This window comes from Panicum virgatum, chromosome 4N, assembly GCF_016808335.1.
Source record: "Panicum virgatum strain AP13 chromosome 4N, P.virgatum_v5, whole genome shotgun sequence".
Taxonomy (NCBI): domain Eukaryota; kingdom Viridiplantae; phylum Streptophyta; class Magnoliopsida; order Poales; family Poaceae; genus Panicum; species Panicum virgatum.
The window spans coordinates 26770674-26783227 of NC_053148.1; the positions used below are offsets into that span (position 1 = coordinate 26770674).

A 12554-nucleotide genomic window follows, 5' to 3' on the forward strand; every position below is an offset into this window, starting at 1 on the left:
GCTCATGATAGTTTAGTTTGTCGTAGACTACCTTGGGCATGACACTGACGCTTGCTCCCAGATCACACAAAGCGTGTGAGAAATGCTGACTCCCAATTGAACATGTGATTGTGGGGCATCCTGGATCTTTCTTCTTCTCCAGGAGAGGATCGAGTATAGCTGCACTACACTACTCTGTGAGTTGCACGACCTCGGCTTCTCTTGTTACCAAGTATATCCTTGATGTACTTGGCATAGGTTGGTACCTGCATAGCATCATGAAGCGGTATATTGACATACAACTTCCGTATTACCTCGATGAACTTGCTGAATTGCTCGTCGGCCACTGGCTTCCTTAACCGTTCCTGAAACGGTAAGGCAGTAGTGTCATGAAACTCCCGTGAAGTTCTAGGGGGTTCCACGGTTTCCTCCTGGGCAGCAGTGATGTTGGACTCTTCTACCTCCTCCTGGTCTTCGTCTGCAGCAGAGGTATTGCTGGCGGGTACGGCTTTTCGCCGAGATCCTGCATCTTTAGGGTATGGTGGTTCTTGCGTGGACTTACTCGTCCGCGTAGTTACCGCACTAACACTCTCTTTAGTGGGGACTTCTGGTTGCCCAGGAAGTTTTCCTGATTTGTTGTTAGGACAAGATGAGGCTAGTTGAGCAACTTGAGTTTCTATCATTTTATTGAAGCTCAACTGATTTTTAATAACAGAGTTTATGCCCTCCAGTTGTCCGGCCAAAGACTCCAAAATTTTATCATTAGCAAGGAATTTCTTACTAATGTTGTCATTAATTTGTTTTTGGCCATTGACTAGGTCCTTTAAAGAAGGTTGAAAATTGTTATTAAAATTCATACCTTGCTGCTGTCTGAAGGGGAGGTTGGGCTTGGAATTCTAACCCTGCTGAGGACGGAAGCCTGAGCTGTTGGAGTTGTTTGCTCCAACAAAGTCAGCTTCCTCCTAAGTGACCGGGCAAGAGCTGCCCATGTGTCCAGTTTCTCCGCACACCTCGCATGTCATGCGAGAATCCATAACTTGGTTAGCCTCCTGGTGTGGAGACTCCAGTCTCTTCATGAGAAGGTCCATCTTGGCAGCAAGCATATTGATACTATCGATCTGATGAACTCCCTTGCGGGGTTGTTGCTGCCTATCACCTTTCCAACTCTGGTTGGAAGCAATCTTCTCTACCAGCGCCTTTGCTTCAGGCACGCTGAGCGAAAGAAAGGAACCACCTGATGCTACATCAATGTGATTCTGGGCTGGTGTGTTTAGGCCATTGAAGAAACTCTGAATAATCAGCCATTCCTCCATGCTGTGGTGGGGACATGCTGCAATGTATTCCTGGAATCTCTCCCAAGCTTCCGGAATGGCTTCATCCGGGAACTGCTGAAATCCAGAGATTTTTCCTCGGAGGGCATTGGTTTTGCCCACCGGAAAGTACTTCATCAGGAATGCATTGGAGCAAGCTTCCCATGTTGTGAAGTCTGCTTTATTGGTGTAAAACCACATCTTCGCCTTGCCTAGCAAGGAGAATGGGAACAGCCGTAGACGGACATTATCCATCGTGGTACCTCTGGGGTTGATAGTGCTGCTCACTTCCAAGAAATTTTGAAGGTGAGCGTTGGCATCCTCCGATGCCTTTCGACATAATAGACTCACTTGAACCATGTTCACCAGTCCCGACTTGAGCTCAAAGCCATCATTGCCTTGGTCATTGTTTAGTCCAGTAGGGATGTGGCTGCTGGACAGGGCCGAGTACTGCCTAAGAGTCTTGGCCATGGGTGGTGCTGAGACTGACAAACGAGGATTCCAAGTGGGTTTCTTCTGGGGTGGGACGACGCGGCGTCTTACAATTCGCCCAATTCACTGAGGATTCGGATCGAAGTTGGATAGTAGATCAAAACCGGTCATGCACTGCTTTGCATCGAATAAACGAGAGAGAGAGAGAGCAATGGTAAGCCCGCTAAAATTAGCGGTGATAAGACAGTAAGTGTTTTCACTCAATTGTACGATGACTTTAGCCAATTGCTTCCCCGGCAACGGCGCCAGAAATTCTTGTTGGTGTCTCTTATGCACAATCTGAATAAGTATTCTGCAAGCGCACAGAATTCGCCGATGTAGCATTTCACCTTGGAGTATTCTAGGGTATCGTGAAAATCCTCTGGGAAGCACTATGGTAAAGTGTATCATAAATCGTAGTGATAACCTTTACTAAAATAATCGACCAACTAATTCAGCAGGGGTAAGCCAGATAACTGATAAGATAAGTGGCCAGGCTATGACCGTGCGACACACAGGAGATTCTATACCTTAGAGAGGTAGCAGCTGGGAGGACAACGAGCGAGAAAGAACTCCTGAAACACTTTTAAACTACTGAGCTAGCCTCACTAGAACTAATCTAAGCTTCTAACTTGACATCGGAACTAGGAGCTTACTTCGGCGGCCTAAGCGAAGGGCGCAGACAGGGGTGAGAAGGGGCCCATCATACTTTCGGCAATCCTACTGCTATGAAAACACCCAAACGTGGTGGACTACGAGGGACGGACAAGGCTGTCACCACTTTCCGCCTACCACTGCGGTACCGTGGGGTGGAACACACTTTCTAGCTAGCACTGAGTCAGACACCATGTCTGCTCTCAGTACTAGGATTTCTCATGAGGCCTTCAAGAGAAATCCCCCTCAACCTAGTGAACTAACTTGAGTTACACTAGTACGGGCGAGAAAACCCATAAGACTAACTCCGACAGACAAGAAAGGGATCTTAAACTGAACTAGAGGTAAAACATACTCCCGTAGACAAGTACAAGTACTTGGAAAGGTAAAACTTGAGGAAAGTAAAGCTGACTCAAGTAAATAAAGAAGATAACTTATATTGAAAATGTCAAAGTAAAAGATACAAGAGCTTTACCGAGCTCCGATGACGACTCCGGATCCCCGAGACAAGCTCGACTCGACTCTAACTCCCAACTACTAACCTGCTCTAGACTTGAGAAGAGAGAATTGCTCTTTTTGAGTGTGTGTTTACAAGTGAGGGGGAGAGTGGTATTTATAGGCTTCCAAGGTCGGTAGAAGGCCGGTATTGCCGTTGGCGCCAGGTGCACGCAACTGTAGAGGCAGTGCATAACTTCCACGCGAAGCCGGGAAGCGAGAGGCTGACTTGTAGAGCCGGGCGGCCTAGCCTAGGCCGGCCGGCCTGGCTCTGCTGCCACCTATCCACCGCCTTCGCCTGGACGGCTTCTGATCACTCCAGGAGGTCAGTTCTTCGGGTATCTTCCTTGGATGCCGGAATCTTAGGCCGGGCAGCCCGGGGGAGGCCGGGCGGCCTCGCTCCGGGGCCTCTCGGCCCTCTGTTTCGCCGACATTGCATATCAACGCTCCACATTGCCTCTGGACTGGGTGTCTTCCTCATTTGACGCTCGTGGCACTGACTGGTGGGATTTTGGGTTGATCCTTGTGTCTTCTGGGTCCACCGATAGGATATGACATGCTAACCTTGTTTTGGAACCTTATGAATATGTCACATTACTTCAGTGAAATTATTGGACCCATGTATGTGGAGGTGTCAGGCCGGTCGGCACAGAATGTGCCGGCCGGTCGGGATTTTCTCTGATTTTGACCATCTTTGGACCCTGGATTCCTGCAAACACAACTCATTCAAAACTTGTGGAACTTATTAGAATCAAATAAAATATGCATGGAACATAGTGCAAAACTCAATTTTATTCCCGAGAAGTTGACGGTCAAAACGTGAGATAATGGCCGTCAACAGTGGTATGATATGTAGACCATAATGTGATCAAGATAAATACTAGTACACTTCTTGATAGTAGGAATAGTGTGTAATTGAAGAAAAGGTGTCGGTTGAAGATAATGATCCATATGGAATGAGGCCTTTGAGAGGTGCTTGGCTAGCCAATCATGAAATCCATAATCGGCAAAAGTTGGAGTATAATGACTATTTATAAGTGGTCTCGGTATAGCATTATGAGATATACTTTAGCGAGAAATTTTTCCTAGGGTCTTGATATATTTCGTTAATACCCAAGTGATTGGAAAGCTTTGGAAGTAGGTGACCTATCAAGAAATGGGTTTTCAGAGATCATGATTCATTGGATCCACTATGGAGATTCAAACCATAAAACTCTATCCTTGTCGCAGTAAAACATTTAGTTTCTCCATTCTTAGAGCTTGTGCTTGACGATTTTCGCAAGACAAATTCTGGGCAGTTGATAGAATTGATCATAACTGATGAATCCAAGGTCCTAAAATTCTCCAATTTTTATTGTAGGTTCCTAAGATAATTGTGATTATTTCTTCTAGTCAACTCCAACTCCGAAACAGAGTTTAAGATAGTCAAATCCTTAAGTGTTTGCCTAAAGGTTGACCCAGATTTCAGACTGAACAGATGGATAGTATTTTGATTGTAAGTACCAAACCACTTCACTAAAAATTCTCAAACTTTTAAAATATCTTCTAGACTAAGTTACCCACAACATTCATGTTGAACGTTTTCTCATAAAAAGCTTTTAAGTGGGTCGAAAAATTCATGTGGCCAGACTGCTACAAGTTTACAGAATTATAGGGGTTTACCAAAAGGGTGAATTTTGTGGGTTACACTTCTCCAAAAAATTTCAAACTTTTACAGCAGTAAGGAGATTTGTTTTACTACATTTGGTTCCACAGGCTCAACTTATTTTGAGGTAGTTGGTCAGGTCTAAAAATTTGGGTTTCTCTTCTGTACCTGCCGGTCCACTTACATCTGACAGCTTTCTAGGATGGAGATCTTATTCTTCGGAAGATCAAGGTTTTCTCAAGACATCCTTGTGCAAGGTTGATCCTATTCAATGGAGTTTGGTACTTATGTGGAGAAAGATTCACCATTGTTCAAAGTCATGATGTGTTGTGGAAATACCCACATACCATGAAATTAATTTTTATCATGTGGCAATTGCGGGTACAGATATGGGGTTGAATAAGTTAAAGCATTCATGGGATATATGTTTACGGTGATGGAACATATGGATACGATGACTCATACTTTCACGATATGATGCACACGGCTTGGTGCATGTGTCCAATGGTAGTTAGTTGATGTGCGGGTCATTGTGTGTATCTGATGGTGCACATGGTTTAGGCGCATAATATAGTGAGATGACCATGTACGTGGGCATATGGTGCACATGTTGCAATGCAGGGTACTGACATAGATAGTTTTGCTAGTTCTCTCTATTTCAGTTGACCCGAATTTATTACTCAAATCAACATGTTATTTATCCTTGATATGCTAACTAGTGAGCCAGGTGAGTTGGGAAAATAGAGAAGGTATGACAGGTACCTTCAGGAATACCTACAAGAGTGGTGGAATTGATCATTCCTTGTTCGACCTGATCAATCTATTTCTTGCGCTCATCCTGCAATCTTTGGCGCTCCTTTCTTCACTCTTTGCGCGTGTTCCATCGTCTTAGTCTTCTGCGCTTGCTTTTACTGGTTTGGCTAGAACCTTGGTCCTAATTTTGCTGTGTGACCTGGGGGCATTTTCGAGCGAACTGGGTAGGATTTCCACAGTTGAAGCAACCTTTGGTTTTCCTCCTACGGGGAACAAATTCTGTGCATGTAATTTCCCGTCCCGTCAAGTCTATGTCACTTGGGCCATGCTTGAGAGTTGAGCTCTTTACTTGGTCATCCTTAAGTTTCATTGGAAGTTGGGATGGTGGCATTAATGAGTCAGAGTAGACATCCCTTATTTCCTGGGTCTTCTCATCGAGCTCTTGTAAACCGACAACCTGAGGTTGGGGAACATTGTGCCCATCTGGTTGAAAGTATTGTTGCTGCAGGAATTGTCCAATTGCTAGCTGTCCCTGGAGAAGTTGTCGAAGTAACTCATTTTGGGTGGCAAGTAATTCCTCGATGCTGGGTGGCGGTGGCTGTATTCCGCTACCACTAGCACTTAAATCTTTCAAAGTACTATGGGTTACTCCCACCATCTGAAACATGGAAGCTTTTAGTTACAAACGATCCATACTGCTGTGGTGGTTCAATCGGACAAGTGTGGAAAGACATGGGTTCAAGGAAACATCAATATGATATGGACAGATTCTGGATAGTTAAAGAAATTGACTAAAACGATGGATAACATACTCCGAAAATTCTCAAAAATTTACAGAAGATGCTTAGGGTAGTGGGGAACATTTCATCTAGTCAATACGAAGGCCAGTTTAGATCCTAACAAGGTGATATGACCAAGATGGTGCAATGATGTCAGACCATAAAATTGATTGTCCAGAGAGTGTGTAATTTCACCATATCTACCAAACCACTTGACCAGGATAATTCAAAATTTTACAGTAGGTCCTTCATTAAGTTACCTACAACTTTCATGTTGTACGATTTTTCAAATGAGCAACTTAAGATAGTTGAAAAATTAAGTTTATACAGACTGCTCCAACTTGACAGATTTGCAGAGGGTTACTATAAATTCGAAAACACTAAGGTAGGAAGCTTCAAAATTTCCCATATTTTTACAGAATCTTGGAATTTTATATATATACACTTCATCTTCAGTCCAAACTCGATTTGAGGTTATCTTAATATTTTAAAAATTCAAGGAATCCAGAATCTCCAGATTTCACAGATTACCTAGATGATCCGTAGGACTGGATTTTTAAACTTTTCGATTGTGATTTCTTTGAAATGTTTCTTTGCTGAAGGTTTAGGGATAAATGCAGATCCTAATCTTCCTCACCAAAAAAAAATCAATTGCCAAGTAACCTTGGTCTTACGCGGTTAGCTTCGGTGGCATACATAATACGTCCCTCGCTATATAACTACTCGATATGATATAGATATCTAGCCTAGGATTTGATTTCGAGTTAGCATACCTGCAGAAAACTTATAGTATATAAAATGAACCTTTCATGCCAGCACTCACGAAAGCGTTCCCATTCATTACCGATCAGTATAGAACCGGCATCCATACAATTCCCGCCGTATGAACAACGTTAAACATACGTCATCGAAACAACATATTGACTGAGTACCGTCATTGATGGGGAATTGAATTCCAATTTCGAACCATTACTCCCCATATAATCAACCAAAGTTGGTATATGGGTAGCAGCTCAAGTAGGCCACTGCTTGAGCTCCAGCGTTCAGCTCGCATCACCGACAGGAAGGTCAGACTCCCTCAGCTAACTGAGCAAGCATATCTCTGCGGCGACGATGTAGTTGCAGAATTTAAATAGTGAAATGTAATGTGCTAGAAGTTAGCCATACAATCTCTGGTAGGCTTTACGTTCTAGACTTGTCCTTGGAGATTCTAGACTTTTCAAAAACTTAGTAGTTTTGAAGTCAAATTAGATTTGTTGTTTAGAAAATAGAGGTTGCCATCTCTGGTAGGCTGTCTGCGAGCTCTGATACCAGCTGTGGCGGAACCACCCAAAATAACTGGGCTCGGGTGCTCTGATCATTGTTGCTAGGCAATGCTGACCCAAAACGGCACTCACCGGTAGTTCCTCGAGTGAAGCCTCGATTAAAGCCACGCTTTCCAGGATCAAACAGACAACACCCACACGAAGGTGAGCCCAGAGATTACAACACAGATCATTTCATACATCTCAGAGTTGCAGCGGAAATTTAATTATTACAAAACGGTTCTGAAAATAAGATAAGTACTACAGAGGTCTTATCTACAACAGTTCATTAGAGTATCATTATTTGCAGCGGAGGGATGAAAATGGCTAACATCATAATGATATCACGATGAAGCCCGTACGAGACATCAATTAGTAGAGTTAGTGTTAGCCGGGGAAACAACCAACCTCAAAGATCAACCCGAGGTAAAGCAGTTAAATCAGCAAACACAACTTCTAAGCAATACCTGAAAACAAAGCAACAAGTAAGGCTGAGTATACTAATACTCAGCAAGGCTTACCCGTCATCGGATATACATTAGTCCATTAACTAGACATGCAAGGCTTTTTGGCTGGAGGGGTTTGTTTTGCCGAAAAAGCGACTAAGAGTAGGTCCTTAATTTCAGATTTTAGCTTTTCCATATTCTAGTTCAATTAACCATTTTAGATGAGCATCTATTTCTAACAAGCATGGTAGTAAAAACATTAATCATACAACAGTATTATCATCATCATATTCCACTTGTTACTCTATGTTGCAAAAGTGTTAAGCAGTCTCAAACCGTGAGAGGCGGACGATTCGAATCGAGTTTCTTAACCTGGCAAGGGAAACCTAACACACACGTATGGGGCACTACGCTACCCACACAACTTTTCCCCTTTCTTCTCGTGTTGCGGGACAGGCCCACCGCCCTCGACTACAGAGTACGCAGACTCTACACCCGCATGTTGGCCGCATGAGAACAATGTGCAATGTTCAAAGATGGTGGGGTGGTATGTCCCCCACCACAGTTCGATCAGGTACTTAAGCTTACTGATTACCATATTTCTCGGCATGTGGTTAGTACGTTCAAACACTTAACAAAGCTACCACACACTGCGGCCTTAGTACTTTTTCACTAAACCGACGGGGTCTCAACCACCAGTACCATCCCATGACCCCATCCGTAATCCTTATGATTGCAGTATGTAGTTAAAGTCAGTCAACTCCTATATTCTTGCGAGAGGCAGGAAACCACTCGGCTTCTACCGTTCCTAGTTAGCAGGGCAACTAGTCAGGAAAAAGATCCGGATAACAAACATAGGTACCTAGAGACATGCATCTATGGTTTCGAACAACGCCTAAGAACGTAAATGCATAAATAAAATTATTACAACACATACGAATAGTTTGATGAATATAACGCGAAAAATAATGGGATTATGCACCGGGGCTTGCCTTCTTGGGTACTGTTCAAAAGTAGCCTTGGACTCTCCCGAACATTGGTTTGGGTCTTCAACAAATTCAGTTAGCAATTCAGTTAGATTAACTTGAGCTTCACAATAATCCTTCTCATGCTCTGGCAACAATTCACTCTTTCAGTCGCTGAGAAGATCCACATCTATATGCAAATGCATGTTCATGAGTTGTGTTTAGAGTCTATTTACTTTAGACATTTTACTATAAAGTTGTAATCCAATAAAGCATAATTTTTTTTGTTATAAGGTTTCTTAATTACATATTCTTGGGCAATCGTTTATTGAGTAGTTGTTTATCTTACTTAACTCATAAAGCAAGCAAGGGTTACTTGTCCTAATTAATATTAGAGAAACAATGTGATATTCATAACTGAAGTTATACATAGTTTCTGATGTTGAAATTTTTACACAAGGTACTTCTCTGAACAAAGTATTTACAAAATAAATTTCAGCTCATTTTGTGCAATCAATTAAACATGAAAAATGAAATACGCAACCACTGCTAGAACAAAGATCTATTTATACAGAACTAACTATGCAAGTATTGGTTCTCAAAATTTTCAGATTTTATTGTGCAATGTACAGAGCATAGTAAATAAGTAAATATACGCCTACATTAATCAAGTTGTATTTATTCAGAGAAATTTAAGCAAGTGCTGGTTCTCAAATTTTTACAAAATGTACCAGACTTAAAATATAGTCTACAATAAAAATGTCAGGCGAAAACAGTAGCACATGTAAGCATGAAAAATAATTAAAACCTAGTGTGTTGATATCAACTACAATTTATACAGATTGATTTATAATGTTTCTGGAGCTCAAATTTTTACAGGAACTACTAAAAATGATATTCTTCGTACTGTAATTTTTCCATGATTTAACTGAACATATAACAGTAGTAACCAATTTAACAAAACAAGCATTTGCATAGCTAAGTTAAATTCTACAGAGAGTTCCTTATGGTTTCTTTGTACCAAACTTTTACCAGAGCTAGATCTAAACTTACACATGCTTCAGTAAAAAAATATCAGCATTTATTTCCACTAGATCATTTACTTATGAGTTAAACTATTTATGAACTTGCATATTCATTCGAGATACAAGTCGACCAGTACTGCATGTCTAAATTTTACTACAGAGAGTACACATATGAACTAAGAACATGTCCAAATATAATGATCAGATATGAACTATAGCATCCAAAACAAAAATAACAAATCTAGGCATGATATCACAAGTATGAATTATAACTGTAAAAATATTTAGTAAATGGAGTTCAAACTTTGCAGGCATGATTCCAAGACTAAAACAAAGTTCCAGAAATAAACCTAGGTTTATCTAAGCACATGAACTATATACCATGAATTAATCTCATAAAACAAGCATTAAACAGAATATATAGCAAATTAAATATGAAAATTCTCAAACTTATATATCAGAAAGATTTCTGTAGCATGTTCATCCAGTAAAAATTTCAGAGCTAAAACATTTCTAAGTTTACCAGCATTAATATATGAATTTCACTAGTAGATCTAGGAATCTTTGTGATTTGAGCAAATAAATGATTTCAAAATGAGTTCATATTTTTACCAGACCCTATAAACAGTATGATGCACATTCTAGCAAAACATCGCCCATAGTTGATGAGCACAACTCCTAGAACAAATATGAGCTATTTAAAATAACTTTATTCATGGATTAAAATAGAAGTAAAATATGAACACGTGACTGTAACAAAAGTTGTAGTTCTTGTTCTAAGGATTCGATAACAGTTGAGTTTGTATTTTTATGATTTTTCTATGATTTTATATGTATTTTACAAGTTTACTGTTTTGAAGTTTATGCACATTTTGCAGATTAGACCCTGGAATGTTTGTTTCTTTTAACTTGAGGTCCCTAGACGGACTGAAACAAAGCAAGGGAGGTTTGGCGTGGCGGTTCCCGGCTAGGAGAGTCGCCGAAGGTAGGGAGAAAGTGGGGGGAAATGGAGAGGAGGTCGAGCCGCACCTTATGGTGGTCTTGGCTCATCGGGAGAGGGCCGGAGGAGGCGGGTCCGTGGAGAGGGGCGGCCGGCGGTGGCTCTGGTCCGGCGCGCCGGTGCTCCGGTGACGATGGGGTAGGGGATTTGGGTCGAGGAGGGTCAGTGGAGGTCTGGGAAGGTGATGGCGAGGCTCGCTCGGGCAATGCGGGTCGGAAGCGGCCGCTCCGCGGCGAGATCGAGCTCGCCGGGGGCAATGGCGGGTTCCGGGCGCGAGGGGAGGGTTCTGCTCCTTTGATAGGCATGCTAGGCTTCTTGGCAAAGCAAACAATGTCTGGGGGAGGTCGATTTGGCCGGGCAGGGGCCGGAGGCAGGCGACGGCGAGCGGCGACACCGGCGGTCATGCTGGCGCATGGCGGGGGTGCGTGGCGCCGGGCCAAGTGGCCTGTGGCACGTGGCAAGTAGAGGACGAGCTAGGGCGACGCGGTTCCGAGCAAAACCTGGGGCGCGTGGGCCCATTTGGCCGTTCCCGGGGCGGTTATCCGTCGCCGGAGTATGGACGGCGTGAGAGGAGAGAGAGGTGCTGGCAGTGGCAGTCTCGTAAATAATCCGAAGTTCAAAACTCAGTTCTGTAATTTTAACTTTTCTCCTTCTTATTGGTTCCAAATGAAAAACTTTTGAATACCATTTTTGTTCAGTTTTTCGAGATCTACAACTTTCATGTTATGCACTTTTTCAATTGAGCAATTTTTTTAGAGTTATTTAATTATTTCAAAAACTGACATTTAAAGTACTTTTCATTCCATGTGAATTTTGGCACTTTTGCTCCTAGGCTTCAACTAAACTTTTGTTTAACATGACATGGTGAATATGCCTATTTATTTTCATATGAATGTTTGCTTTGGTTTGAAAGTTATTTGAATTTCCTTACCACTAAAAATTGAACTCTTGTTTATTTGATTTGTTTAAATTTTGAGTTTGCAAAAAGTCTTTTAAAATAAACTTTATGTCACAAAAATATGAGTGTGACTTTAAACTACATGGCTATGACAAGTTGAGCATGAAGGTTTTACGAAAATTAAAGGAACAAGTTTTATATCCACACATACTCCTATATAAGGATGCATTATTGTTTTGTATAACTCTTTGTTATCATGAGCTAAAGGAATATTTAACCAATATTTAACCCTTTGTTTGAATTTTTATTTTGTTTCATAACTCCAAGTTGTCATTTGAGAAAGAAATGAATAACTGGATATTTTCTTACTGAACCTTCAAGGTAAGTATGTTTTATGTCTTCTTTTCTTTAAAAAGATTTTCAAGATTCAAAACTACTTGTTTGTTGAATATTTGTGGCCTTATGTTATTATTTTACTTGAACTAGTAGCCCTTCAAAAATCAAAGAATGGTTCCAATAATCATTTCAACCGATGGTTTTTTTAGTTTAAATTTGATTTGCATAGAAAGTTTATAGCTCATTATGAAAGGTGTATTTCATTACCTTATTACCACTCATGTCAAGTCAAGTTTAAAAGTGTATCAAACATTATTTTTCAAGCACTCTGCACTCAAACACATGCACACATACATTTACACAAAAGTTTGTAAAAACTAGATATAGGATTCTTATTTAAGTTTTCTTAGCTCATTTGTGTGTGAAGTTATGTTAATTGCCTGGCTTTGGTTAAACTGACAGCAGAGGTGTCACAGCCACTAGGAGGGGTTAGT

General features: G+C 41.4%; 1 non-coding gene across 1 annotated transcript; it reads left to right on the forward strand.

The window, feature by feature from the left end:
* Positions 1-1290: 1290 nt before the first annotated feature.
* LOC120671652 lies at positions 1291-1397 on the forward strand. The gene has a single exon (XR_005673752.1). It is a non-coding gene; the product is annotated as a small nucleolar RNA R71 (small nucleolar RNA).
* Positions 1398-12554: the final 11157 nt, after the last annotated feature.